Raw genomic sequence first — 27,844 nt, 5'->3', positions numbered from 1 at the left:
TGTAGTCATCAAAACAAAACATGTCGAATCATTGGTGGACGACTTGTGCCTCACATTTGACAACCTCCGAACATATGACATACGGCTCAATCCGGAAAAATGTGTTTTCGGTGTCCGGCCAGAAAACTGCTTGGGTTTATTGTTTCCAATAGAGGAATCGAAGCAAATCCGGCCAAAATCTGAGCCTTGTCGCAATTCACGACACCAAAAGACCTAAAGCGGGTCCAAAAACTAGCCAGGTGTGTGGCAGCCCTGAGCCGCTTTATCTCCAAATTGGGAGAAAAGGCACTACCACTTTATCGCCTCCTCCGATGTACCGATCACTTCGAGTGGACGGATGCGGCAACGGCCGGGTTGGAAGAAATAAAAACTTTGTTAGAAAACAACCCAATCCTGGCCGTACCAAACGTCGGCGAACCCATGCTTCTGTACATATCAGCAACTCACCAAGTAGTGAGCGTTGTGCTCGTTGTCAAACAAGAGGAAGAGGGACACAAATTCCCACTCCAAAAACTAGTATATTACGTATTGGAGGCCCTTACACCATGCAAATCCCGATACCCGCACTATCAAAAAATAGCATATGTGGTCTTCATGGCATCTCGAAAGCTGTGACACTATTTTCAAGAGTGCTCGATCACGGTGGCCTCTGAAGTACCACTCAATGATATCATAAACAACCGAGACACCACCGGCCACATTGCCAAATGGGCTATAGAGCTCTTACCATTCGAAATAACATACAAGCCACGCCAAGCTATTAAATCTCAGGTGTTGGCTGACTTTGTCGCCGAATGGACAGAAGTCGAACTCCCTAAAGAGTACAGTACATACTCCAACTAGGTGATGTACTTCAACGGCTCCAAAATGTTAGTCAGACTGGGGGCTGGTGTCACCCTAATATCCCCTACAGGGGACATCGTCCGTTATATATTACAAATCATGTATACGGATTCCAATAATGCAGTCGACTATGAAGCGCTCCTGCATGGACTCCGGATGGCCGTTTCTATGAGCATACAACGCCTCGAAGTGCATGGGGATTTGAACCTCGCGATATCCCAAATAAATGGAGAATTCGATGCAAAGGATCCAAAGATGGCGGCCTACCGCAACGCCATACTTAGAATATCCGCTCGATTTGAGGGGCTCGAGTTTCATCATGTGGCTCGAGATAGTAATCACGAAGCAGACATCCTTGTTAGTCTGAGTGCTAAACACGACCCTATCCCACCTAACACCTTTTTGGAAAGGCTTTTCAAACCATTCGTGGTATGGCAGGACGAGAGTGGAAATAATAGTCCGGCGCCGATCATACCCCTGGACGCCGAACATGATTCGGATACCATCGGGGGCTCGAGCACTGATCCAACACCTTCCGCTCATGTAATGATGGCGGTTATTTCTCCATGGACCGAACCCTTCTTGGCCTACCTTAATAGGAAGGAGCTCCCTAATGATCAGAACGAGGCCCATCGCATAGTCCGACACTCTAAGGCCTATAAAGTCCACGAGGGAGAGCTCTACAAGAAAAGCACCACCGGAGTCCTTCAAAGATGTATCTCTGAAGAGGAGGGGCAGCAGCTCTTGGCTAAAATACATGCTGGCCTCGGTGGCCATCACGCTGCAGCCCGGGCCCTAGTAAGTAAAGCCTTCCATACAGGCTTCTTCTGGCCCATGGTCCGAGCAGATGCACAGGCCCTTGTTCAGCGTTGTGTAGGATGCCAGCTCTTCGCTAATCAAAGCCATATGCCGCCCACTGCCCTCAGAACAATTACCTGGCCTTTCACGGTCTGGGGGCTAGACATGGTCGGACCCCTTAAAGGGGGAAGCCATAAGAAAAAGTATCTACTGGTTATGGTGGATAAATTCACCAAGTGGATAGAGGCCAAACCGGTAAAAACGGCCAAAGCCGGACCGGTGATCAATTTTATATCTAGTGTTGTACACCGTTATGGCGTCCCGCACATCATCATTACTGACAATGGTTCTTACTTTACAGCCGACGAGGTGAAAACTTAGTGTGCTGATCTGGGCATTAAGCTCGACTACGCCTCTGTTTATCACCCTCAAACAAACGATCAGGTCGAACAGGCTAATGGCCTGATAATGAGCGGCATCAAACCCAGACTAGTGTGCTCCCTGCGGGAATCAGATAAGCACTGGGTTGAGGAACTCGATTCCGTACTCTGGGGGCTGCGGACCATGCCCAATCGCATGACCGGATACACACCCTTCTCTATGGTGTACGACGCAGAGGCTGTCTTGCCTTGCAACATTATTCATGACTCACCTCGAGTGCGCATGTATGAAGAGAGAGAAGCCGAGCTCGATCAACAGGACGATCTCGACAGCCTGGAGGAGGAGCGTGATGTTGCGAAGGCACGTTCCACATTCTATCAACAATAGGCTCGGATATATCAAAGCAGAGAAGTGCGGGCAAAGACTTATAATGTCGGTGAGCTCGTTCTACGCCTACCAGAGAAGAAAAAGGACAAGCTCAAACCCAAATGGGAGTGTCCCTTCATTATAGATGAAGTTCTCACTGGAGGAGCCTATCGCCTTCGCAATGCATCAGATAATCTCTTAGAGCCGAACCCATGGAATGCTGCTCGACTCCGAAGATTCTACGCCTAAGTTCAGACATATACCTTTGTTCATTCCTTTTTCTCCTTTTCAATTTTTCCTTTTTCTCGTTTTTATACGATTTCTAACATGTGTTCAGGTAAGCCGCACACTTGCGGGTATACATCCTTAAATGTACACACCCCATCACAACTGGGGGCTTCTCTCAATAGAAGCTTATTATTATTTTGAGCATAGAGCTCACCTTATATATGTGCCTCTGCTCATATACATCATTTCTTCACCATTATATGCACCTCTATGACTTAAGTTTTTGCCAAGCTGGGTTGTCTGGCTCCTGTGCTTATGCCCTACGTTCCCGCTTGTTCGGCTAGCGCATAAAGGGAGCACCTCTGCGATTGTTACAACTGGGTTATCCAGACATGTACCTCAGACGGGTGAAGCCGAAAGCTAGCGTTCTTAAGAGAATAATTGGTCAGCGGACAAACGACGAACTGCCTTCGTTGCAATATAAAACTCCCAAAGTATAAAGCTTCCTGTGATTTTTTAGCATCACAGCTTAGGCATGCATAAATAACGCATGATGACCCATGGAGAGGAACCCTTAACGGAACTATTCTCTCTAGAATATGTTTCTTACGTTAAAAAGTAATATAACATAACTCCCCGAATACAATTTGTCTGTTCAAGCACCATGACCGGAATGCCTGGTTTCTGAACATACTTGGTGTTTACCACAGGTATAGTATTCAGAAACACTCCAACCCTTGGGTTTCGGAGGTTGAAACGGAAGGTCTGCCATGCCAATCTTTTCAAGTTCGGCCGGAGATAAGTTTGGTGATAAAGTGCATTGTTACATGGAATCAAACGCCTACTCTTTATCTACCATCTATAAGGCTGTCTAGTTTACAGTCCTGTTGGGAAAATTTGGTGGCTGTCTGTACTTGGTCGTACACCAAGCTAACCGGAATTTCTTGTCCGCCTGGTTCCCGAGGTATGACCTGGGCCATATGATTCAGATCAAGTCTGGTATACCGCGTTTTCACCATGGCCCAGGCTTCTCGTGCACCTTCTCGACATGCTGATGCCTTCCATAGTTCAAACTGATGTGGAGCTCCGTTGAATAAATTCACGATCTCCTCCATAATTTCTGGAGAAGAATCGAATGGCCACAAAGCCTTAGCCATGTTCCTCATGGCTTTCCGAGCTCGCTCGTGCACTTGGGAAAGCTCTTGCAGCAAGTCGCCTTGAAATCCGGACGCTTCTCCCTCGGGCCGCCCGGTTAGCAAACCTACAGGAACAATTTCATAAAACTTTCCATCAGGGGACCATATGAAAGTCAGGATAAAGGACATATTGAATATGCCACCTTTCAGTTTTCTGTTCTCCTTCAAGGCATCCAACAGTTGGGCTCGTACATCCTTTAGCTCTTCGGCTTGCTTGATGTTTGCATCATGCAATTTGTTCTTCTCATCAATGGCTCGTGTTAATACACATTGACCAGCGGCGTCTTGCCCTTCGACATGTTGTTTGTCCGACTGAGCATCCCTTGGCCTCTCCTCCAACTGCTTTGTCGATCCTGCCGCTGAAAACAAAGCAATGCATATTTAAAACTCATTGTTGGCGCAGAATCGTATTTTTCGGACACTGTTGTGCTTACCATCAGGTGCCTTTTTGGAATTCTTCAAATTTTCCAGTTCAGCGGTGACAACAGTTAGCTTGGTCCGACATTCTTCAATCCCCTTGGACAATGTGTTATTCTTCTCCATGAGTACCTGATGATATAACGACCCTTAAATCAGTTGGGCCAACTGCTTCAAGTCTCGGGGGCTACTGGCATACGACCATGCAAAATTGTGTCAAACTTTACCTGTATTTTTGTTAAGAACAGTTGTATAACTCTGGCAAGGCCGTCTTGAGTGACTCGGGTATAAGCATCTATCGAACTCAGTGAGGTGAATTCTTGTTTGGACAAGGCCGGAGCATGCATAGCTTCCTTCAAGCGACGGTGATTCATCACACTCTCCACTTCGGAATTCGTGACCAACACGTCATCCGAATCCTCTTGAGGAGGAGGAACGGGCGCGGCATTTGCTTGTGTCCTAATCGGTGAGTTCGGCACTGGATTAGTGGGCATTTGGCTAATTGGGCATTTTCCCACCGTTTGCCATGTACTCCTCCTAAAAATAAAAAAGGGGGGAGACTCCTAACAACCAGACTCATGCCTAGGCATGCATTAAGTATACATACCTCTTGGAAGACTGTGAAGTCCCCATGGTACTCCCGGTCCCTTTCTGTTTTGAATGACAGCCATGTGTGGGGGCCGCCCTTGAGGAGACACGGTCCCTGGAACATCGATCCTATTAAAGATCCAGATCAGTACAATAGATAAGGGTACAGATGGGCACCTCTTCTTAAGAAACCTCTGGATACTCACAATGCAAAATGGGTAAAGGCGAGGGTAGTCGGCGATGATAGCCACTTTCGAACCGTCAAGGCTCGCCTGATAGAATACCCCATCGTCAAATTCTATATATATATATATATCCGGATCCTCGCAAAAGCCAGGATCTTTGTCGCGATTATGATCTTTCGGCTGGGGAGCATGACAGTGGACGTCCTCGATCATCCTCCTCCATGACTAGTTGGTGGTAACAAAAAGTACATTCAATTAGTGTCTGTAATGCAGTAAAATAAGCACAGACAAATCGAAATCTTACCCATTCGATAGGGGTGTACATGGAATAGGCCTCCCGACAGTTTAACCGGAGGAAGTCTTCTTTTTCGCCCTTGTACATATCGACCAAAATTGAAGCCATTTTGGCTGGGGTATCCGGACCCTGCCATCTGTAACGGGATGCGTCATCTTCTCCGTTGTAACACCATAAAGGAGTTACTCTAGATTGAAGAGGCTGCACACACCTCTTTATTGCGATCGCAATGACTTCTACTACTGAGAGTTTGGAATGGGCCAGCAGCCTGACCTTGCTGACCAACCTTTCTATCTCTGCACTGTCCTCTTCTTTGGGACTTCGGGGACGCCAGTTGAGGCACTTCTTTAGAGGAGCACTAGAAAATTCAGGTAGACCACACATAACTGGATCCGGCAATGGAACATCATCCATATAAAACCACTCCGAAGACCACTGTGGGTATGCTTCTTTGGGAGTTCCTACGGGGTATCCGGATCCGGCATTGCGTCGTACTTCGACGCCTCTTACATAGAACGAGGCAGAAGAACTTCCATAGAACCTCCTTTGTGACGGGGAACGAGGCAGAAGAACTTCTTCCATAAACCGAAATGGGCCTCAATGCCTAGGAATAACTCGCAGAGGGCAACAAAGCCTGAGATGTGCAGCATCGAACCTGGGGTGAGGTTGTGCAGTTGGATGCCGTAAAATTCCAATAATCCCCAGAGGAAGGGATGGATTGGAAATATCAGGCCTCGTAATAGGAACGGGACGAAGCACACCCTCTCCTCCTTGTTGGGATTGGGGAAGTTCTCGGCCATTGCATCATTACTGATTGAATATAGTCCCGCTCAAACGGGAACTAGATCTACGAAGGGGAGGTAGCCCTGCATCTGAAGCCGGCTTAGTTGAAGATAAGGCACGAAGCAACTCTGCCAATTGCCTTCTTGAGGTCCATGGGGGTACGAGGAGGAGCCTGGGGCGCTGGCCATGACGGAGGCTTTGTTTTGTGGCTAGACTTGGCCCTTTTTTCCTTCTGCGAGGTGTGTGATGGCCTTAGGAGATCCATATTCCTTTATATAGGCACTGCCCGAGCATGGAGGAGGGTTTATTTGTGAAAAAAAGCATGGACCGTTCCTATTCACCCTGCGCATGAAAATCGAAGCACTATCAGGGGGAAATTTTAAAAGACCTTGAGGTTATCGCCAGATTATTATTAATCCGGATTATGATGAAGAACCCGCCTTGCAAAGCCGAAGACATGGGCTGAATATTTCATCGTCATTGAAGGCAAGTTCGGGGGCTACTGAGGGAGTCCTGGACTAAGGGGCCTCGGGTGTCCGGCCTATTTGGTATGGCCTGGACTGATGGGCCGTGAAGATACAAGGCATAAGACCTTCCCCCGTGTCCGGATGGGACTCTCATTTGCGTGGATGGTAAGCCTGGCGTCCGGATGTATTATTTCCTTTCTATGTAAACTGACTTTGTGTAACCCTAGGCCCCTCTGGTGTCTATATAAACCGGAGGGTTTAGTCCATAGAGATGATGAGAATTCGTATAGGCTAGACATCTAGGGTTTAGCCATTACAAACTCGAGGTAGATCAACTCTTGTAACCCCTATACTCATCAAATACAATCAAGCAGGACGTAGGGTTTTACCTCCATTAAGAGGGCCCGAACCTGGGTAAACGTCATGTCACCCTTGTCTCATGTTTCCTTCGATCCTCAAACGCACAGTTCGGGACCCCCTACCCGAGAGCAGCCGGTTTTGACACTGACAGGAGGGGCTCTACATCAACCTTGCTGCACTTCCGATGATGTGTGAGTAGTTTACCATGGACCTACGGATCCATAGCTAGTAGCTAGATGGCTTCTTCTCTATCTTTGATCTTCAATGCAATGTTCTCCTTGATGTTCTTGGAGATCTATTTGATGTAATGACTTTTTGCGGTTTGTTTGTTGGGATCCGATGAATTGTGAGCTTATGATCAGATTATCGATGAATATTATTTGAGTTTCCTCTAAACTCTTTTATGCATGATTTTATAGCTTTGTATTTCTATCCGATCTATTGATTTGGTCTGGCCAACTAGATCGATTTTTCTTGCAATGGGAGAGGTGCTTTGTAATGGGTTCGATCTTGCGGTGCTCAATCCAATGACGGAAAGGGACATCACACGTATTGTATCATTGACATTAAGGATAAAAAGGTGGGATTTATTCATGCGTGGGTTTACTTTGTCTACATCATGTCATCTCGCTTAAGGCGTTACTCTGTTCTTTATGAACTTAATACTCTAGATGAATGCTGGTAGCGATCGATGTGTGTAGTAAAGTTGTAGATGCAAGTAGGCGTCAGCCTACTTGTCTCAGGCGTGATGCCTATATACATGATCATTACCTTGGATATGATACGTCTCCATCGTATCTACTTTTCCAAACTCTTTTGCCCTTGTTTTGGACTCTAATTTGCATGATTTAAATGAAACTAACCTAGACTGACGTTGTTTTCAGCATAGTTGCCATGGTGTTATTTTTGTGCAGAAATAAAAGTTCTCAGATTGACCTAAAAATTTACAAAGAATTTTTGTGGAATATATAAAAAATACTAGCGCAAGAAGTTACTAGAGGGGGTCCACCCAGAGGCCACAAGCTTGGGGGGCGCACCCCCCACGGGGGACGCCTAGAGGGCTTGTGGTCCCCCTGGACCTCCTCCGACCCTAACTCCAACTTTATATAACCCTATTCTGGGAGAAAAAATTAGAGAGAAGGATTCATCATGTTTTACGATACAGAGCCGCCGCCTCCTATTCTTCACCAGGAGGGCTGATCTGGAGTCTGTTCGGGGCTCCGGAGAGGGGGATTTGTCGCCATTATCATCACCAACCTTCCTCCATCACCAATGTCATGATGCTCACCGTCGTGCATGAGTAATTCCATCGTAGGCTTGCTGGATGGTGATGGGTTGGATGAGATTTATCATGCATTGAGTTAGTTTTGTTAGGGTTTCATCCCTAGTATCCAATATGTTCTAAGATTGATGTTGTTATGACTTTGCTATGTTTAATGCTTGTCACTAGGGCACGAGTGCCGTGATTTCAGATCTGAACCTATTATGTTTTCATGAATATATTTGTGTTCTTGATCCTATCTTGCAAGTTGTAGACACCTATTACGAGTTATGATCCGCATACCCCAAGGAGACAATAATTGGGATTCTTTCCGGTGATTACCCTAGTTTGAGGAGTTCATGTATTCACTAAGTGCTAATGATTTGTTCCGGTTCTCTATTAAAAGGAGGCCTTAATATCTCTTAGTTTCCATTAGGACCCTGTTGCCACAGGAGGGTAGGATAAAAGATGTCATGCAAGTTCTTTTCCATAAGCACGTATGACTATATATGGAATACATGCCTACATTATATTGATGAATTGGAGCTAGTTCTATGTCACCCTAGGTTATGACTGCTACATGATGAATATCTTCCAACACAATTATGATTGTCGATCCATTGCCTACGAGCTTTTCACATATTTATCCTTGCTAACTTACTTTGTCGTTGCCACTTACAATCACTACAAAACTACTACTGTTACTTTTGCCACTGTTACCGTTACTTCCATACTACTTTGCTACTAAAAACTTTGCTACAGATATTAAGTCTTTCAGGTGTGGTTGAATTGACAACTTGACTGCTAATACTCATGAATATTCTTTGGCCCCCCTTGTGTCGAATCAATAAATTTGGGTTGAATACTCTACCCTCAAAAACTGTTGCGATCCCCTATACTTGTGGGTCATTAAGACCTTTTTCTGGCGCCGCTGCTGGGGAGCATAACTCTATTCTCTGAGTCACTTGGGATTTATATTTGTTGATCACTATGAAGAATTTGAAAGATACCAAAACCAAGATTTTTCCCTCTAGGATGAGGGGAGGTAAGGAACTGCCATCTAGCTCTACACTTGATTCACCTTCTATTTTGAGTAAGCTTGCGACACCTACAGCTGCTATTGATTCTGATATGTCGCAACTAATTGATGATGCTACTTCTTCTATGCATGATGCTTATGATGATACTACTACTTTGCTTGATAAGACAGTGTCACTAGGTGAACTTCTTGATGAACAACTTGTTAGAGCTAAAGATATTGGGAATGCTCAAACTGATGATATTTCTGAAACTGGTGAAATTATTGATATTGGGAGGTAGAGACTTTCTTGCTTATAAAGATAGAGAGGATCTTAAGAAACTACTAGTCAAGTTGAAAGAAAAATCTTTGAATGCTAGAATGCAATATGATCCTAAGTTTGCTACTTCACCTATCTTTGTTACTGATAAGGATTATGAATTCTCTGTCGATCCTAAGTTAATTACTTTGTTTGAATCTGGTCCTTTCCATGGTTATGAATCTGAAACTGTTGTGGCACATCTTACTAAACTGAATGATATAGCCACCCTATTTGCTCATGAGGAAAAAATTCAGTATTACTATATTCTTAAGCTGTCTCCTTTCTCATTAAAGGGTGATGCTAAGATATGGTTTAATTCTCTTGCTCCTAGTTGTGTGCGTAGTCCCCAGGATATGATATATTATTTCTCTGGAAAATATTTTCCTGCTCATAAGAAACAAGTTGCCTTGCAGGAAATATTTAACTTTGTGCAAATTGAAGAAGAGAGTCTCCCACAAGCTTGGGGAAGGCTTATCCAATTCCTTAATTCTTTGCCTGATCATCCTCTCAAGAAAAATGAAATACTTGATATCTTTTATAATGGAGTAATAGATGCTTCTAGGGACCACCTAGATAGTTGTGTTAGTTGTGTTTTCAAGGAACGAACTGTTGAACAAGCTGAAGTACTATTGAATAATATATTGAGTAATGATAATGATTGAATTTTTCATGAACCAACTCCGAAGAAGAGAGGTATTCTATTTCTCAGTCCTGAAGATATGCAAGAGGCAAAGAAATCTAAGAAAGAAAAAGGTATTAAAGCTGAAGATGTTAAGAATTTACCACCTATTGAAGAAATGCATGGTCTCAATACCCCAACATAGGTAGTACAGGTAAATTCTCTTTACAGATTTGATGAAGGTGATATTCCTTGTAATTTGTCTGCTAGTCAATGCTTGGATGAATTTGATAACATTATTGTTAAACAAGAAAACTTCAATGCTTATGTTAGTAGACAATTGAAACGAAATGCTTATATGCTTGAACGCTTGGGCGATCATATGTGTACAACTGTTAATGATCTCAAGATTGTTAGTAAACATGCTACTATGGTAAAAACTCAAGTAGAACAAGTTATCAAGGCACAAAATGATTTGCTGAATGAAATGAATGATCATGTTGTTAGAGTTATGACTAGAGGTGGTAAAATGACTCAGGCACCTTCGTATCCCAAGGGCCATCCTATAAGAATTGAGCAAGATTCTCAGAGAATTAATACTAATGCACCTAGTCCTAATAATAATCATAAAAAGGAAGAGAATGATGATAGGACTTTGCATGCTTCTAGTGAACCTGTTATAGGCACACCTGATAATCCAAATGATATTTCTATTTTTTATGTTGAAACACAATCTGCTGATGAACATGAACCTAGTGATAATGTTAATGATGATGTTCATGTTGATGCTGAACCTAGTAATGATAATGATGTGGAGATAGAACCTGCTATTGATCTTGATAACTCACAACCTAAGAATAAAAGATATGATAAGAGAGAATTTATTGCTAGGAAACATGGTAAAGAAAGAGAACCATGGGTTCAGAAGCCCATGCCCTTTCCTCCTAAACCATCCAAGAAAAAGGATGAGGAAGAATTTGAACGCTTTGTTGAAATTCTTAGACCTGTCTTTTTGCATATGCGTTTGACAGATATTCTGAAAATGTCTCCTTATGCCAAGTATATGGAAGATATTGTTACTAATAAATGAAATATACTAGAAGCTTAAATTTCCACCATGCTTGCTAATTATACATTTAAGGGTGGAATACCAAAGAAACTAGGAGATCTAGGAATACCAACTATACCATTCTCCATTAAAAGAAACTATGTTAAAACTGCTTTATGTAACCTAGGAGCTGGTGTTAGTGTTATGCCTTTCTCTTTGTATCGTAGACTTGATTTGAATAAGTTGACACCCACTGAAATCTCCTTGCAAATGGCTGATAAATCAACTACTATACACATCGGTATTTGTGAGGATGTGCCTGTCTTAGTTGCAAATGTTACTATCTTAATGGACTTTGTTATTCTTGATATACCCGAGGACGACTGTATGTCGATCATCCTTGGTAGACCCTTTTTGAATATTGCAGGGGTTGTTATTTATTGCAACAAGGGCTATATCACTTTTCATGTTAATGGTAATGAGTATACGGTACACTTTCGAAGAAACAACCTCAAGTAAATAGCATCAATTCTATTGGAAAAATTTCAACTATTGCTATTGAAGGTTTTGAATTCCCTATCTCGATTGTCAACAAGAAATATGATATTATTATTGTTGGGGACATGCATATCCCCGTTGAGGTAACCTAGTGTTATACGAAGATTCTCCGGTCTCATGTCATTTGGAAGAAGTTTGTTAATAAGACTTGATCAACGTTGTTAATGGATTCCTTTTGACGGGCATGAGATGGATGAATTTAGTAAACACAACCTTCTATACCCACCTTTTAATTTCTATTATTTAGAATAAATAAAGTAAAAATACTATTATTTTCTGTTTTCTGAAGTATCCGTGCAATAAAAAATGACTAGAAAATAAAAGTTCTCCAAATGCCTTGAAAATTTAGTATGATTTTTTCTAGAATATTTAAGAATTTTTGGCACTGAAAACACATCCAGGGGTGCACCAGTGGGCCACAAGCCCCTGGGCGCGCCTATAGGGCTTGTGGGCCCCCTCACTTATCCCAGCACCCATTCACTTCGTCTTCCTCCGGAAAATATCCCACCACTGCTCAAACCCGTGTTCTTGCTCATTTTGCTGCCATTTTCGATCTCCTTGCTCGAAACTCCGTTTCCAAAAAATGTTTCAGGGGATTTTTCATCAGTATGTGACTCCTCCGATGGTCCAATTAGTTTTTGTTCTAGTGCTTTATATATTGCAAATGTTTGCTGCTGTGGTGACCATGTTCTTGAGCTTGCATGTCAAATTTATATGGTCCAAAGTAGGTTTGGTGCATGATATAGCCTCTAGACACTTGTGGGAGTAGTTGCTATCAATCTTGTTGAGTTTTGTTCACTTTTATTTTGAGTCACTAAAAATTTCAGAAATTCTCAGAGGAAAGAAAAACCATGAGGAGGTGGTTAAGGGGTTCTTCAAGCCGAAATTCAGAGGGAAATGAGAACAAGGAGAAGAAGAAGCCCAAGTACAACCTTCTCGCGCCGCGGAGGTTCGGCCATGTGAATGGCCAAGTGATGCATTCTTGAGGGAGGTCGAAAATTATGATGATTTTTATTACTTGGCGAAGAATGTCGGCCATCTCTGCCTTCCTCCAAGATAAGTGTGACCAATACCTCCTCACTAATACCTTCGTGCAAAGTTTTCACTTTCATTCTAGGGAGGATCCTCCCATGGTAGAATTTCACTTGTATAATGTGCCTAAGCGAATGACACTCTATGATTTTTGGAATGTTTGCAAAATACCTTTTAAGGGCAGCATCAATGAGCCACGTCCTAGAGAGACGTTATTTCTGAAACTACTGTGGGGGAAGAGAGAGGGATGTCGGAAGAGAGAGTGGCTAGTTTTGAATTTTCCTGTCTTACGCTATTATTCATTATTTGCCGGGAGATGTTTGATTGGTCGTGGGGAGAGTGGAGGCCTTAGTGCCCCTGACCTAGCCATTTTGTGCCACACTTTATACTCTGATAGAACTTTTAGTTTGGGCGCTATTATTGCTCAGCGGTTAAACACCAACCGTTTGAAGGGTACTATTTTTGGAGGTGTCTATGCCTCCCGCCTTGCTAGACATTTGGACATACCCATTAGGCATGATGAGGAGGAGGAGATCTTGTTACCCACTAAATATTTAAACTATGCTAGTATGGTAGCACACGATTTTATTAAGAAGGATGAGGACAAGAGGCTCCTCTACAACCTAGTATTTAGTCAGGGTACTTGTGAGATTATTACTTTGCCTGCACCTTCTTTGTTCTATATTTGTTCACGCGGGTACACTATTATGCCCGAGGACATTTACACTTACTGGAGGCTGACACAACCTCCAACACCTGAGCCAGCACTAGCACCTGCTCCGTACCAAGATCCTGTTTATCAGTGGGAGCCACAGGAGCTCGCCAACTAGTGGAACCCTTAGGACCCTTCGGCATATCGAGGAGAGGGTTATTTAGAGCTGTGGCCCTAGACCAAATTAGGCCAAGAGCCTAAGCTTGGGGGAGTACGTATTTCTCACAGACATTATATTCATGCTCACACACTTATTCTAGTTGTCGGTGTTCATATTTTTTCATTATATTATCCTTGTTAGTTTATTTTTCTTGCTTTATTCTTGCATGTTTGAAAAACTTTGAGAAAATCCAAAAAAATAGTTCTCGCTTCTTTTTAGTTTTTCTTTCCAAGTTTATTTAATAGTAGTATTAAAAGAAAACCCAAAAATATTTCTCGTTCTTCTTTTGCTTGTTGGGAGCTTTCCCGTGTAAATAGTTTTTCTCATTCTTGTTTTACTTTCTTCAGAAAAACAAAAACTCCAAAAATATTTCAGTGTGTTTCTTTGAAATTATTTTCTTTTTCTTTAGGACGTAAGGAGAAGAACATGATGAAAATGTTGAGTGGCTCTCATGTGCATTATTGTTGATCTAACAAAGATCCCATATTACCTTGTCTTCTCCTTTGGATAAATGTTTGTAAATTCCAGCTTAGTCCAATGCACGTGCACTTTTAGTATTATCCACATTGTTCGGTTGTGCAAGTGAAAGGCAACAATGATAATATTTGACAAAATGATTGAGAGGGAGAAAAGTTGGTACGAACTCGACCTATTTTGTTTTTGTAAATATGATTAGCTCATCATTCTTGATTCAATCCATTATGAATGAAACATGTTTGCAATGACAATTAGAAATTATAGTTACTCATGACATGCTTAATTAGCTAGGAGTGGATAATGGTTTATCTTGTGTGCCAGCATGCATTTAAAATGGTTATGACGTAGTATGATAGGATGGTATCCTCTTCTGAATGTTTCAAGTGGCTTGACTGGGACATGTTCACGCATGTAGTTGAAACAAAAACAACATAGCCTACACGATATTTATGTTCATGGTGATTTATATCTTACTCATGCTTGCACTCAATGATGGTTAACCTCAACGCATGTTTATGGCCGTTGTCACTCTCTAGTTGGTCGCTGCTCAATCTATTTTCTAGCCTTCACTTGTACTAAGCAGGAATACTGCTTGTGCATCCACTTCCTTAAACCCAAAGTTGTTCCATATGAGTCCACCATACCTACCTATATGCGGTATTTATCTACTGTTCTGAGTAAATTTGCATGTGCCAAACTCAATAAAAATCTGTTTTGTATGCCCGAATCGCTCATGTAGTGACTGGGGGCTGTCGGTATCTTCCATGCTAGGTGGGTTATTCTCACAATGAGTGTTTATTCACTTGTCATTCACGAGAAAGTGGCTGGTATTCGGGATGCCCAGTTCCATGCTCAAAATCAAATCAAAATATAATAATTAAACAAAACTCCCCTAGGACTGTTGTTGGTATGGACGGTACCCGTGGATTCGGCTAGCCGTGGAGTGTGATTGTTGGTGGAGGGGGGTGGTAAAATTTTACCATTCTATTTGGGAACCACCTATAATGTATCTAGCATGGAAGACAATGAGATCTCTTGGTTGTTATGTTGACAATGAAAGCACACTGCTCAAAATTATATTCATCTCTATTTTAAAAGCTTCAAGCTCCGACACCTCTGCAAACCCCTACTTCCCTCTGCGAAGGGCCTATCTATTTACTTTTATTGTTGAGTCATCATCTTATTATAAAAAGCACCAGTTAGAGAGCACCACTGTCATTTATATGCTTTGTTTTTAATTGATGTTGAGTATGAGTGTAACTGGATCTCTTTTGCCATGAATTATAATGTCTAGTCAGTGCTTGATCTTTACGGGAGCTTTACATTTATGTTTTGCGGTCTCAGAAAGGGCTAGCGAAATACCATTTCATCATATTATATCTTGATTGTTTTGAAAAAGTGTTGCCATCTGAGATTTATTATTATTGCTTGCTAGTTGATTGTGCTATTATATGAATAAATGTGAGACCTAAATATTATTGTGAATATGATTAGTTCATAATCTTTGTTGAAAACCTGAATATTGGCTAGACATATTTGCAACAACAAGATCAAACAGAGTTTGTAAAAGTTTTTCTTTGTCACTTTCAGTTTGTCAACTGAATTGCTTGAGGACAAGCAATGGGTTAATCTTGGGGGAGTTGATACATCTCCATCATATCTACTTTTCCAAACTCTTTTGCCCTTGTTTTTGACTCTAATTTGCATGATTTGAATGGAACTAACCCGGACTAACGCTGTTTTCAGCAGAATTGTCATGGTGTTATTTTTGTACAGAAATAAAAGTTCTCGGATTGACCTGGAAATTTACGAAGAATTTTTGTGGAATATATAAAAAATACTAGTGCAAGAAGTTACCAGAGGGGGTCCACCCAGAGGCCACAAGCCTGGGGGCGCCCCCTGGGGCGTGCCTAGAGGGCTTTTGGGCCCCTGGACCTCCTCTGACCCTAACTCCAGCTCTATATAACCCTATGCGGGGAGAAAAAAATCAGAGAGAAGGATTCATCATGTTTTACGATACGTAGCCGTCGTCGCCTCTCGCCGCCTCCTGTTCTTCATCGGGAGGGATGATCTGGAGTCCGTTCGGGGCTCCGGAGAGGGGGATTCATCGCCATCATCATCACCAACCTTCCTACATCACCAATTTCATGATGCTCACCGCCGTGTGTGAGTAATTCCATCGTAGGCTTGCTGGACGATGATGGGTTGGATGATATTTATCATTTAATCGTGTTAGTTTTGTTAGGGTTTGATCCCTAGTATCCACTATGCTATGAGATTGATGTTGCTATTACTTTGCTATGCTCAATGCTTGTCACTAGGGCCTGAGTGCCATGATTTCATATATGAACCTATTATGTTTTCATGGATATATTTGTGCTCTTGATCCTATCTTGCAAGTTGTAGACACCTATTATGAGTGATGATCCGCATACCCCAAGGTGACAACAATTGGGATTCTTTCCGATGATTACCGTAGTTGGAAGAGTTCATGTATTCACTAAGTGCTAATGCTTTGTTCCGGTTCTCTACTAAAAGGAGGCCTTAATATCCCTTAGTTTCCATTAGGGCCCCGCCGCCACGGGAGGGTAGGACAAAAAATGTCATGCAAGTTATTTCCAATATGCACGTATGACTATACACGGAATACATGCCTACATTATATTGATGAATTGGAGATAGTTATGTGTCACCGTAGGTTATGACTGCTACATGATGAATATCATCCAACACAATTATCATTGCTGATCCATTTCCTACGAGCTTTTCACATATTGATCCTTGCTAAGTTACTTTGCCGTTGCCACTGTTACAATCACTACAACACTACTACTGTTACTTTTGCCACCGTTACCGTTATTTCCATACTACTTTGCTACTAAAAACTTTCCTGCAGATATTAAATCTTTCAGGTGTGGTCGAATTGACAACTCAACTGGTAATGCTCGTGAATATTCTTTGGCTCCCCTTGTGTCGAATCAATAAATTTGGGTTGAATACTCTACCCTCGAAAACTGTAGCGGTCCCCTATACTTGTGGGTTATCAGGATATCGTCATGATTATTTGCTTTTCTATCAATTGCCCAACAGTAATTTGTTTACCCATCGTATGTTATTTTCAAGAGAGAAGCCTCTAGTGAAAACTATGGACCCCAGGTCTACTTTTTACCATATGTTAAAATAAAAATACCTTGCTACAAATTTTCTTTGTTTATTTTATTTTGTGTTTTAATTATCTATCACTACGTGATTTGATCCTTGCAATTAACCGCCGAGGGATTGACAACCCCTTGTTCGTGTTGGGTGCAAGTATTCGTTATTTTTTGTGTAGATACTACTAATGAGGTGTTGTGTGGTTCTCCTACTGGATTGAAAACCTTGGTTCTTAACTGAGGGAAATACTTATCTCTACTATACTGCATCATCCTCTCCTCTTAGAGGAAATCCCAACGTAGCTCACAAGTAGCAGATACGTTCGTCAAAGTTTCATTTATTTATCTTCTTGTGATCTAGTATCTCACTATCAAATTCCTACAAAAGAAGAGACCACCTCATCCAAAGAGGTTTTGTATCTTTAATATCGAGGACCTCCTTTATTGCCCGACGATTGATACGTCCATTTTGCATTATGTTTTCCTACTATTATTTATATTGTTTTTTATTATTATTTCACTTTATGTTGCAATTCTAATGCATGTTCTCTCTTGATTTGCAAGAACTATATCAAGAGGGAGATTGTCGGCTGCTGGAATTCTGGACCTAAAACAGCCGTTCTACAGAGCTCCAAAAGACCTAAAACTTCACGGAGATTTTTTATTGAATATATAAAAAATACTAGAACTACTGGAGGGGCCCACCTATTGTCCATAAGACAATAGGGCACGCCCACCCCCCAGGGCGCGCCTTGATGTCTTATGGGGCCCACAAATGCCCTCCAGTGCCCTCCTTTTGCTATATGAAGACATTTGCTCTAGAAAAAAATAAGACAAGACTTTCGGGATGAAGCGCCACCGTCTCAAGGCGGAACCTTGGCAGGAGCACTTTTGCTCTCTGGTGGAGCGATTCCACCGAGGATATGTCCCTCCAGGAGGAGGAAATCGAAGACATCAATATCACCAACTATCCTCTCATCATGGGAGGATCAATCTTCATAAACATCTTCACCAGCACCATATCATCTCAAACCCTAGCTCATCTCTTGTATTCAATCTTTGTCCAAAACCTCGTATTGGTACCTGTCGGTTACTAGCAGTGTTGATTACATCTTGTAGTCGATGCTAGTTGGTGGAATATTATATGTTCAGATCCTTAATCATATACAATACACCGCTGATCTTGAACATGAATATGATTTGTGAGTATTTCCGTTTGTTCTTAAGGACATGGGAGAAGTCCTATTATAAGTAACCATGTGAAGTTGGTATTTGTTTGATATTTTCATGATGTGTATATTGTTCTTCCTCTAGTGGTGTGAACGCGATATGCATTTATATGCATTTATATTTTCAAGATGTGTATGTTGTTCTCCAACGTATCTATAATTTTTTTATTGTTCCATGATATTATAGTATCAATCTCGTATGAATCACGAGGGAACGACAAGCTCAGGGGGCGCGCCCCAGGGGGGTCGCGACCTCCAGGCTTATGGGCCCCTCGTGGCACCTCCTGACATAATTCCACTTCTATAAATTCCCAAATATTACCCGTATACTAGAGAGCCACCCGAAACACGTTTTCCGCCGCCGCAAGTTTCTGTTCTTCCATGATCCCATCTGGAGGCCTTCTCTGGTACTCTGCCAGAGGGGGAATGGATCATGGTCGGTTTCTACATCATCCTTGTTGCCCTACCGATGATGTGCGCGTAGTTCACCATCGACCTACGGGTCCATATCTAATAGCTAGATGGCTTATTCTCTCTTTGATCTTCAATAGAATGTTCTCTTCGTGGTTCCGTCTGACCTAATTCCACCTCTATAAATTCTCTAAAATTGGGAAACCAACAGAGCCGCCCAAAATACTTTTTTCGCTACCGCAAGTTTTTGTTCTTTGTAGATCCCATCTAGAAGTGTTTTCCGATACTCTGTCAGAGGGGGAATCGATCATGGAGGGCCTCTACATCAACCTTCCTGCCCTTCTGATGATGTGTGAGTAGTTTACCTCAGACCTACGGGTCCATAGCTAGTAGCTAGTGATACGTATCCAATGTATCTATAATTTTTTATCATTCCATGCTCTTATATTATCATTCTTGGATGTTTTAGAATCATTTTAAGCAACTTTATATCATTTTTTTGGGTCTAAACTATTGACATAGTGCCCAGTGCCAATTGCTGTTCTCTTGCTTGTTTTTTACTTGCCAGAATATCAATACCAAACGGAGTCCAAAAGCAGAGAAACTTTTCAGAGTTTTTTTGGACTAGAAGACAACTTGGGAGCCAAGGAAGGACCAGAGGGGAGGCCCGTGGGTCCCACAAAACACCAGGGCTTGCCATGAGGCCCAGGAACACCCTGATGGATTGTTGAGCCCACGAGGGTCTCCTCCATCACCTCTCAACTCTATAAATACCCAAATATTCGAGAAACCCTAGGGGAGTCGACGAAACACAATTCCAGCCGCCGCAAGTTCCGGAACCATGAGATCCAATCTAGAGCCCTATTCCGGTACTCCACCGGAGGGGAACATGATCACAGATGGGTTCATCATCCTCATTGGTTCTCCTTCGATGATGCATGAGTAGTTCACCATAGACCTACGGGTCCATAGGCAGTAGCTAGATGGCTTCTTCTCTCTTTTTGATTCTCAATACAATGTTCTCCTTGTTATTCTTGGAGATCTATTTGATGTAATGACTTTTCGCGGTGTGTTTGTTGGGATCCCATGAAGTTTGAGTTTATGATCAGATCTATATCCATGAATATTATTTGAGTTTTCTTTGATCTCCTATATGCATGATTATTTATAGCCTCTTATTTCTTCTCCAAATCTTTGGTTTAGTTAGGCCGACTAGATCGATTTTTCTTGCAATGGAAAGAGGTGCTTTGTGATGGGTTCAATCTTGCGGTGTCCTCACCCAGTGACAGAAGGGGTAGCGAGGCATGTATGTATCGTTGCTATTAAGGATAAAAAGATGGGGTCTATTCCTACATCAATAGATCTTGTCTACATCATGTCATGTTTCTTATTGCATTACTCCGTTTCTCCATGAACTTAATACACTGGATGCATGTTGGATAGTGGTTGATGTGTGGAGTAATAGTAGTAGATGCAGGCAGGAGTCGGTCTACTAATCTTGGACGTGATGCCTATATACATGATCATTGCCTTGGATATCGTCATAATTATTTGAGGTTCTATCAATTGCCCAACAGTAACTTTTTATCCACCGTATGTTATTTTCTCGAGAGAAAACACTAGTGAAATCTACGCCCCCCGGGTTTATCTTGCATCATTTTGTTTTCAGATCTATATTTCCAAAAACCCAAAAATACCTTGCTGCAATTTTTATTGACTTGTTCTATTTTGTGTTCTTGCTAGATCTATTTATCCAATCTCATTCAATTCAATCTACCTTTTTACCGTGGAGGAATTGACAACCCGTCTTACGCGTGGGGTTGCAAGTAATTGTTCTTTGTGTGCAGGTACCATTTACATAGTGTTGCTTGGTTCTCCTACTGGATTGATAACCTTGGTTTCATAACTACCGTAGTCGTACTGATCATCCTTCCTCTTTTGGGAAATACCAACGCATTTTCAAGCCACATCAGCTAGATGGCTTCTTATCTCTCTTTGATCTTCAATAGAATGTTCTCCTCGATGTTCTTGGAGATCTATTCGATGTAATCTTCTTTTGCAGTGTGTTTGTTTGGATCCGATGAATTGTGGGTTTAGGACCAGATTATCCATGAATATTATTTGAGTCTTTACTGAATTCTTATATGCATGATTATTATAGCTTTGTATTTATCTTTGATCCGTTTAGTTTGGCCAACTAGACTGATTTATCTTGCAATAGGAGAGGTGCTTTGTATTGGGTTCGATCTTGCAGTGATCTATATCCTCATGACAGAAAGGGACAAGACACGTATTTGTATTGTTGCCATTAAGGGGAAAATGACGGGGTTTATTTGTATTGATTGAGTTTACTTTGTCTACATCATGTCATCTTGCTTAAGGCGTTACTCCATTCTTCTATGAACTTAATACTCTAGATGCATGTTGGATAGCGTTCGATGTGTGGAGTAATAGTGGTAGATGCAGGCAGGAGTCGGTCTACTTGTCTCGGACATGATGCCTATATACATAATCATTGCCTTGCATATCGTCATAACTATGCACTTTTCTATCAATTGCCCAACAGTAATTTGTCTACCCATCGTATGTTTTTTGTTCGAGAGAGAAGTCTCTAGTGAAAACTATGGCCCCTAGGTCTACCTTTATCATATATATTAAAATCCAAAAATACCGTGTTGCGATTTATTTACCATTCTTTTATTTTTGTGTTTTTGTTTATCTATCTACCATTATCATACTTGATCCTTGCAATTAACCACCGAGGGGATTGACAACCCCCTTGATCGCGTTGGGTGCAAGTATTTGTTCTTTTGTGTGTTGGTGTTGTTCACAAGGTGTTGCGTGGTTCTCCTACTGGATTGATAACCTTCGTTCTTAACTGAGGGAAATACTTATCACTATTGTACTGTGTCATCCTCTCCTCTTCGAGGAAACCCCAACGCAGCTCACAAGTGTCGTGAAGAATTTCTGGCGCCGTTGCCGGGGAGGCATCACCAAAACCTATCAAGTACCATCGCATAAACTTCTTCTCCTTGCATTTTACTTTCATTTGCTATTTGCCTCTGTCGGCGTTCTAGGAACGGGGGTCCCCAGACTTGCCTGCCTGCGGCCTGCGGCGTGGCTCAATAGGGGGCCCAGCACGGCCCGTCTTCATCACCACAGACCCAAGACCCTCGCGAGGGGCCAAGCCTCGCGGGGCGGATGACACGGAGCTTCCTCAGGCACGGCCTCATCAGGCTGGCTCGCGAGGAGGCGGAGAGATCAAGGCGGGGTACCTCAGGAGGTGCCCGTGACGCAAGCCATGACGACCAAAGGCGCCAGGCGGGCGCCAGCCGCGCAGTGTCCTCCTTTCCTCTTTGGTGCAAAGGGAGCAAGCGCGGGCGAGAGCATCAAGCAAAGGCACCCGTTTCGGTGCAATGAGACCAAGACCAGTCCAACAGCAGGGAGGAAGTCATTGTGGAGCCCAAGCCAGCGTCACCACCAGAGTCTTTGGCAGGCGAGGACCAACTTTAGTCAGGATAAGTGTACCAGATGTTCCCCTTCAAAATGGCCAATTGTTGGCACCCTTCCCGCTCAATATTTGGGAAGAGGCCCAGGGCCTTTGCCTATAAATAGGACTAGCCACCCACAGGGTAGGGGGGATCAAGAGATCGGATCAAATCGAAATCAGAGAGAGAGAGAAGGGTGACTGAACTCCTCCCAGCAGTTCATCCCCTCAGCCAAGAACAGACCCTCGCGAGGCTGTTCTTCCTTGTATTGCTCATCATCATCAGCCCAAGAGGCAATCCACCACACCACACACTGGAGTAGGGTATTACACCACAACGGTGGCCCGAACCAGTATAAACCCTGTGTCTCTTGTGCTGTTCTTTCCATAGCTTAGATCTTAGCGAGGCGGAGGGGTGCATGTAGGTTGCAGGCGAAATCTCTGCGAGCACCCCAGTGTTCGAACCTCAAGGGTCTGCCGGAACCCGAAATCCGACATTTGGCGCGCCAGGTAGGGGTGCGTCGGAGTCCACCTTCTACCACTTCGTGTCCCGTCACGTCGTCATCACCATGTCCGGCGACTAGGTGGGCAACCCAGATCCATGGGCGGCGTGGCCCGCCCACGCAGAGCCGCTCGCCTCGGGCGACCCCGTGCCCCAGGCAGCTCGTGGTCCGTAGGGCGCTGCGGGCCGCGGGCGACATGGACAGGCTTCGACAGCTCTCACACCACGGCAAGTGCGGTCAGCAGCAAAGGCCTCCAATCACGCCGCGACCACGACACCGTACACCCGCCGGGAGCAGGCGAACTCGAGGGCCGCGCTCATGGTGGCCCGAGAGCTGCTGCAGTGCAGGCTGCTGGAGGGCGGCCGCGACGTGCTGCTGGAGCGGGTGGCAGAGCTCCTGGGCTTCGCCGCCTCGGGGGCTCACCCCTTCTGCACCCAGTTCCCATCTCAAGCCCAGGGCGGCCCGCGCGGGGGCTCCGTGCACACCCGTGGGCTCCAAGACTACTCCAACGCCAGCGAAGCTGTCGGCACCGGACCGGCGGCGGCGCTGCCCCCGCTCCCGGTCCGCGAAGAAGAAGGACTCGACGCGACCCGCGGCCCCCGTGGACAGCCGCGCTACCACCCCATGGTGGGCGCGTCAGGTAGGACCGCGTGGCACGCGGAGCACTACGGCGTGGCCTTCGGGATGACGGCACCATAAGAATACGTGCCCCTCATGATGGACCAAGGACACCCTCACGAGGACGAACAAGGCTCGCTCCTCAGCCCAAGCTGGGGGGACGAGGCGCCAGAAGCTGAGCCCTTCCAGGAGCCCCGGGACGGTCCCACTGGCCACGCTGGAGGCAACGATTATCGGGTACCGCTAATTCCTCAGGAGCAGGCATACACTAATCATGGATCGCAGGAGGTGCAGGTCGCCACCGCGAGCAGCTGCCCCGCTCCCACAGTCTCCTACCCCTCGGGAGGAGGGCGCAGCGGGCTGCAGGAGAGGGGATGAGATCCAACATCACCACCACGGCGTTCGGAGCAAGGTGTTCTCAGGAGGTAGGCCCTCTGCTGGGGAGGTGCCTCAGGGCCTGCCCCTGGCGGAGGACCCGTGGTCGTCGGGGGAACCGCTGGCGACCACTCTACCCCATCGGCGGCGTCCTGGTTTCCGGTCGTCGTTGATGGCACTAGAGTGTGGCGCAAGGCGGGGCCCTCGTCTGGCGATATGAAGCAAGGCCGGTACCTGTGAAGAAGGCCCAGTGCCTATGAAGCTCGCCGCCCCGTGACACTCTCACGTAATAATGAGTGGGGCTATACACGCCCCGGAGTCTCAGGGGTGCCGGCCTCAGGCCCTGGGGCTTCCTCCCATGCTCAGTGGCAGCACTTAGCTCCGCGCTGGTGAGAAGACGTCCAAGACTAGATTAGGTGCCGGACGCGGCCTTTTGTCTGCTTTCGTTGCTTTTCCCTTTGGTTGTCACTTTCCCCCGCTGGATTTAAGTTGGATTCGAATTTGAGATTTGCGTGTGTTTGGGGAAGGGGTGCTTAGTCTCGTTCGAGCAATTTCTCGCGTTTCGATTACCACTTCGCCTCAGCTGCCTCCCCTCGTGATCCCCTCGCGAGCCAGGTCAGGCCTAGCTTGCGCGCAGCCCAGACTACCGCCGCCGCGTCCTCTCAGGAGGGTTTTTTTACTGCAGATCCTACGGATTCGATCAAGGAACAGTCGGGACACCACAGCCTCCCACAGGCTACCTCAGGGCCCGCACGGGACAAAGGTAAACTAGCCGACCAGCGCGTCGCTTAAGCCAACCACTTGGCGCGGGCGCATGGGCAATGTAGCGTCTACTAATACGACGAACACAAGTTTTACATGAGGGGATCCCCCTCCAAAATGCTCTCACAGCCATCAGGCCAAAACCTGAGTTCTATTCATGCAGGGTAAGGAAGCAGGAACGATGCACAATCAGTCGGATAAATCCCCCAATGCGTCCTCAGGAGCACCACCCGAACCGTTGCTGGCGTCGCTGAACTCGCCATCGCTGTCTGCGTCGCCGCCAGCGGCGTCAGGGCCGTTCACCACACCGCCCTCGTCGGCAGCCATGATCACGCCGTCGTTGTCTGAAGCGAAGGCCCTGACAAGAGCATCCACATTGTCTTCCACCCAGTGCGCCAGGTCGTCTCGGACGACCTGGGGGACTGGGGCGATGGCGGCGTCGAAATCGAAGTGGGGATCCATGTTCTGGAGATGGCTGAAGACGCGAGAAAAGGCGCGCCTGAGCAGAGCGCGGCTCCTCTCCTCCACCAACCTGTCAGCCCTGACCGACCACGCCTCCAACTGCGTCACCACGTCGGTGAAGAACTGGAGGTTGCTGGCGTAGTTGACTACGTGCGGCTCGCCAACATTCGCCTCGCAGATGTTGCCCAAGGCTGTGTTGGCTCTCTCCCGGAGCATGGTGAGCATGGGGCCATGCTCATGCTCCAGGATCCGCCGCTGACGTATCTCGTCCGCATTCTGGCGCGCGACGACCTCAGCCTCCTCCACCCGCTGGCGAAGAAGGAGCACCTTGGCCTGGGAGGTGGTTGACTCCCCTTGCGCCACCTCAAGGGCGGCCCAAAAAGCATCGGCCCGCCGCATCGCTTCCTCCAGCTTGGCCCTCAAGGTAGCAGTCCTGCCTTCAGCCTTGGCCCGGATCAACCCCAGCTTCTCCTCGAACTCGTGCTCGAGGTTCAAGCGTGCCATCGCCACCCGACGTCCGACCTCCTCCAGGACACGGGCTTCCCGTGCAGCGACATCATCCTCCGCCTGCGTCACCAAGCGCTCCCTCGTCTCCATACGCTCGTACTCACGGGTACGTTCGGCGGCTTCCAGCATCAGCGCCTCCTCACGCTTCTGGAGCTCTGCTGAGTCGCCAGAGGCCACCTTCATTGACCTAAGGGCTGCCTCACGCAGCTCCACTTGCTCCTCCAGTGAGTGGCACCAGGCCAGGAGCTCCCGAGCCCGCTCCTCCGCCGCCTCTCGCCGCCGGTCAGCTTCCCGGGCCTCCTTAGCGGCCCAAGATCGGGCCTCCCGAGAGGCCACCAGCGACGCCTCGGCCTCTGCATCATCAAGATCGCGCTGACGGCGCGCAAGGGCGATGGCGCCCTCCCTCTCATGCCTCTCTGCAGCCAGGCGCAGGCCCTCGGCCTCAAGGCGCACGTCTTCATCAGCAAGCTCCTCACCAAGCAGGCTCACCGCGTCGGTCGCCCTTTGAAGGAATCCTTGGCGAAGAGCGCGACGCTCCCGGGTGCGCTCGAGCACGTCTTCCACACCATCATCTGCCCCAAGCAAGCACTGGGGGCCACGAATCAGCACTCCTCCGGGCAGGGGGCTGGGGGCTGGCACCCTCGCGACGACCGGGCATGCCACGCCAGAAGCCCGGCCTGGAGCCAGCCTGTCCCCAGATGAAGAGCGCAGGGAGCGCCTCAGCCAATCGCAGTCCACGACCAGGCGAGAAGCCCACGGCAGGCTGGCTATGCCACGAGAAGGCCGCAAAGGAGGATCGCGAGGTGCGCAGGGCCACGATGCGCCTCAGGACGGTTCGCCTCTCCGATTGCCCTCACCACAAGGGCTCTGCTGCTCGGAGCGCTTGAGGACGGTGGAGGGGGCGAAGCCAAGGGGGACGACACCTCAGCCATCTCCGCGAGCTCGGCTGGAAGGGGCCTGCGGAGCAAGGATCAGTAAAAGCGAGAGAAGGATCGGGAGCTGGGAAAGGAGAAGGCTTACTCATCAGTGGCGAAGTACTTCCTACGCTTCAGCAGGCGACAAGGGTAATCGTCGCCCAGGGCCTCCCTTCTCTTCCGAAGGACCTCAAAGTCCACGCGGAAGCGGCCCAAGAGTTGAGCGCAGGGATCAACCTGTGACGAAGACGGAGCATCAAGGCGATCTGCGTCAGGGGCGCCTGCCTAATGCGCGCTGCCAATCACCTCGCCAAGAGAAGCGGCTGGAGCCTCAGGGGCCTCAGTCGCAGGTGCTGAGGGCAGCTGCTTGCCACCCTCAGCCTCAGCGGCACGGGGCCCAAGAGCTGCTCCCTCATGAGCATCGCCCGGCACTGTCACCCTGCTGGGAGCCCCCTCGGCCTCTGGCGCCTCATGCCTCCCTGCTCCGCCACTTGAGGAAGAGTCGCCTTGGCCGACTGGAAGGGCAGTCACCATCACTGGGTTCTCGCGAGGCCCCTGGAGGCCGGCGGGGCGTGGCCCCCACTCATCAAAGATAGGCATCTGATTCACAAAATCTCCCCTGTTCTGGCAGAAGTACAGCAAGGCCCCTCCCTGCTAGATGCTGCCAGGGTTGGGGTCCCCAGTCAGGATCAAGAGCGCTGTCCTCAGCACTTTAGGCGTCAGGTCCTCTTCCTGGAGCCTCATACGATCTTCACGCCCGCTGAAGGCCCACATTCGGCAGGAGTGGCATTGGAGAGGAGCAACGCGGCGTAGCAGGAACTCCTTCACCACCTTGGGCGTTGTCACGCCAAGCGACCTCAAGAACACGAAGCGGTGCTAGACGAAGACAAGCCGGGGGCCCTCAAGCGTCTCCTGGCCCCAGCTCGAATTGGGGACAGCAGGCGAAGTTGGCTCCGATAGCAGGGGGCTGGGCACCCCTGCTTCCACATACAGCCACCGCTCGCGGAACCCAGCCGCGGGCAGAGGGAGCCTGAAGTCAATCCCTGAGGCCGCTGTCTCAGAAGCGGCAACGAAGCTCACGCACGGCCAGCATTGGGTAGGGTCGACAAGGCGTAGAGAGAAGAAGTGGCGCAGCAAGGCAACCGAAGGAAGGATGCCCATCATTGCCTCGCAGACAAAGGCGAAGACCGAAAGGAGGGTGATGGATTGAGGACCCAGATGCATCATGTGGATCTGATAGTGGGAAAGCATGGCATTGAAGAAATCAGAAAAGGGGGGAACCAGACCCGCCCACAGGGTGTCGGCAAAAT

Source organism: Triticum urartu, chromosome 2A (assembly GCF_056163025.1).
Source record: "Triticum urartu cultivar PI428250 chromosome 2A, HENAU_Tu73, whole genome shotgun sequence".
NCBI lineage: Eukaryota > Viridiplantae > Streptophyta > Magnoliopsida > Poales > Poaceae > Triticum > Triticum urartu.
This window is presented reverse-complemented; position numbering follows the sequence as displayed.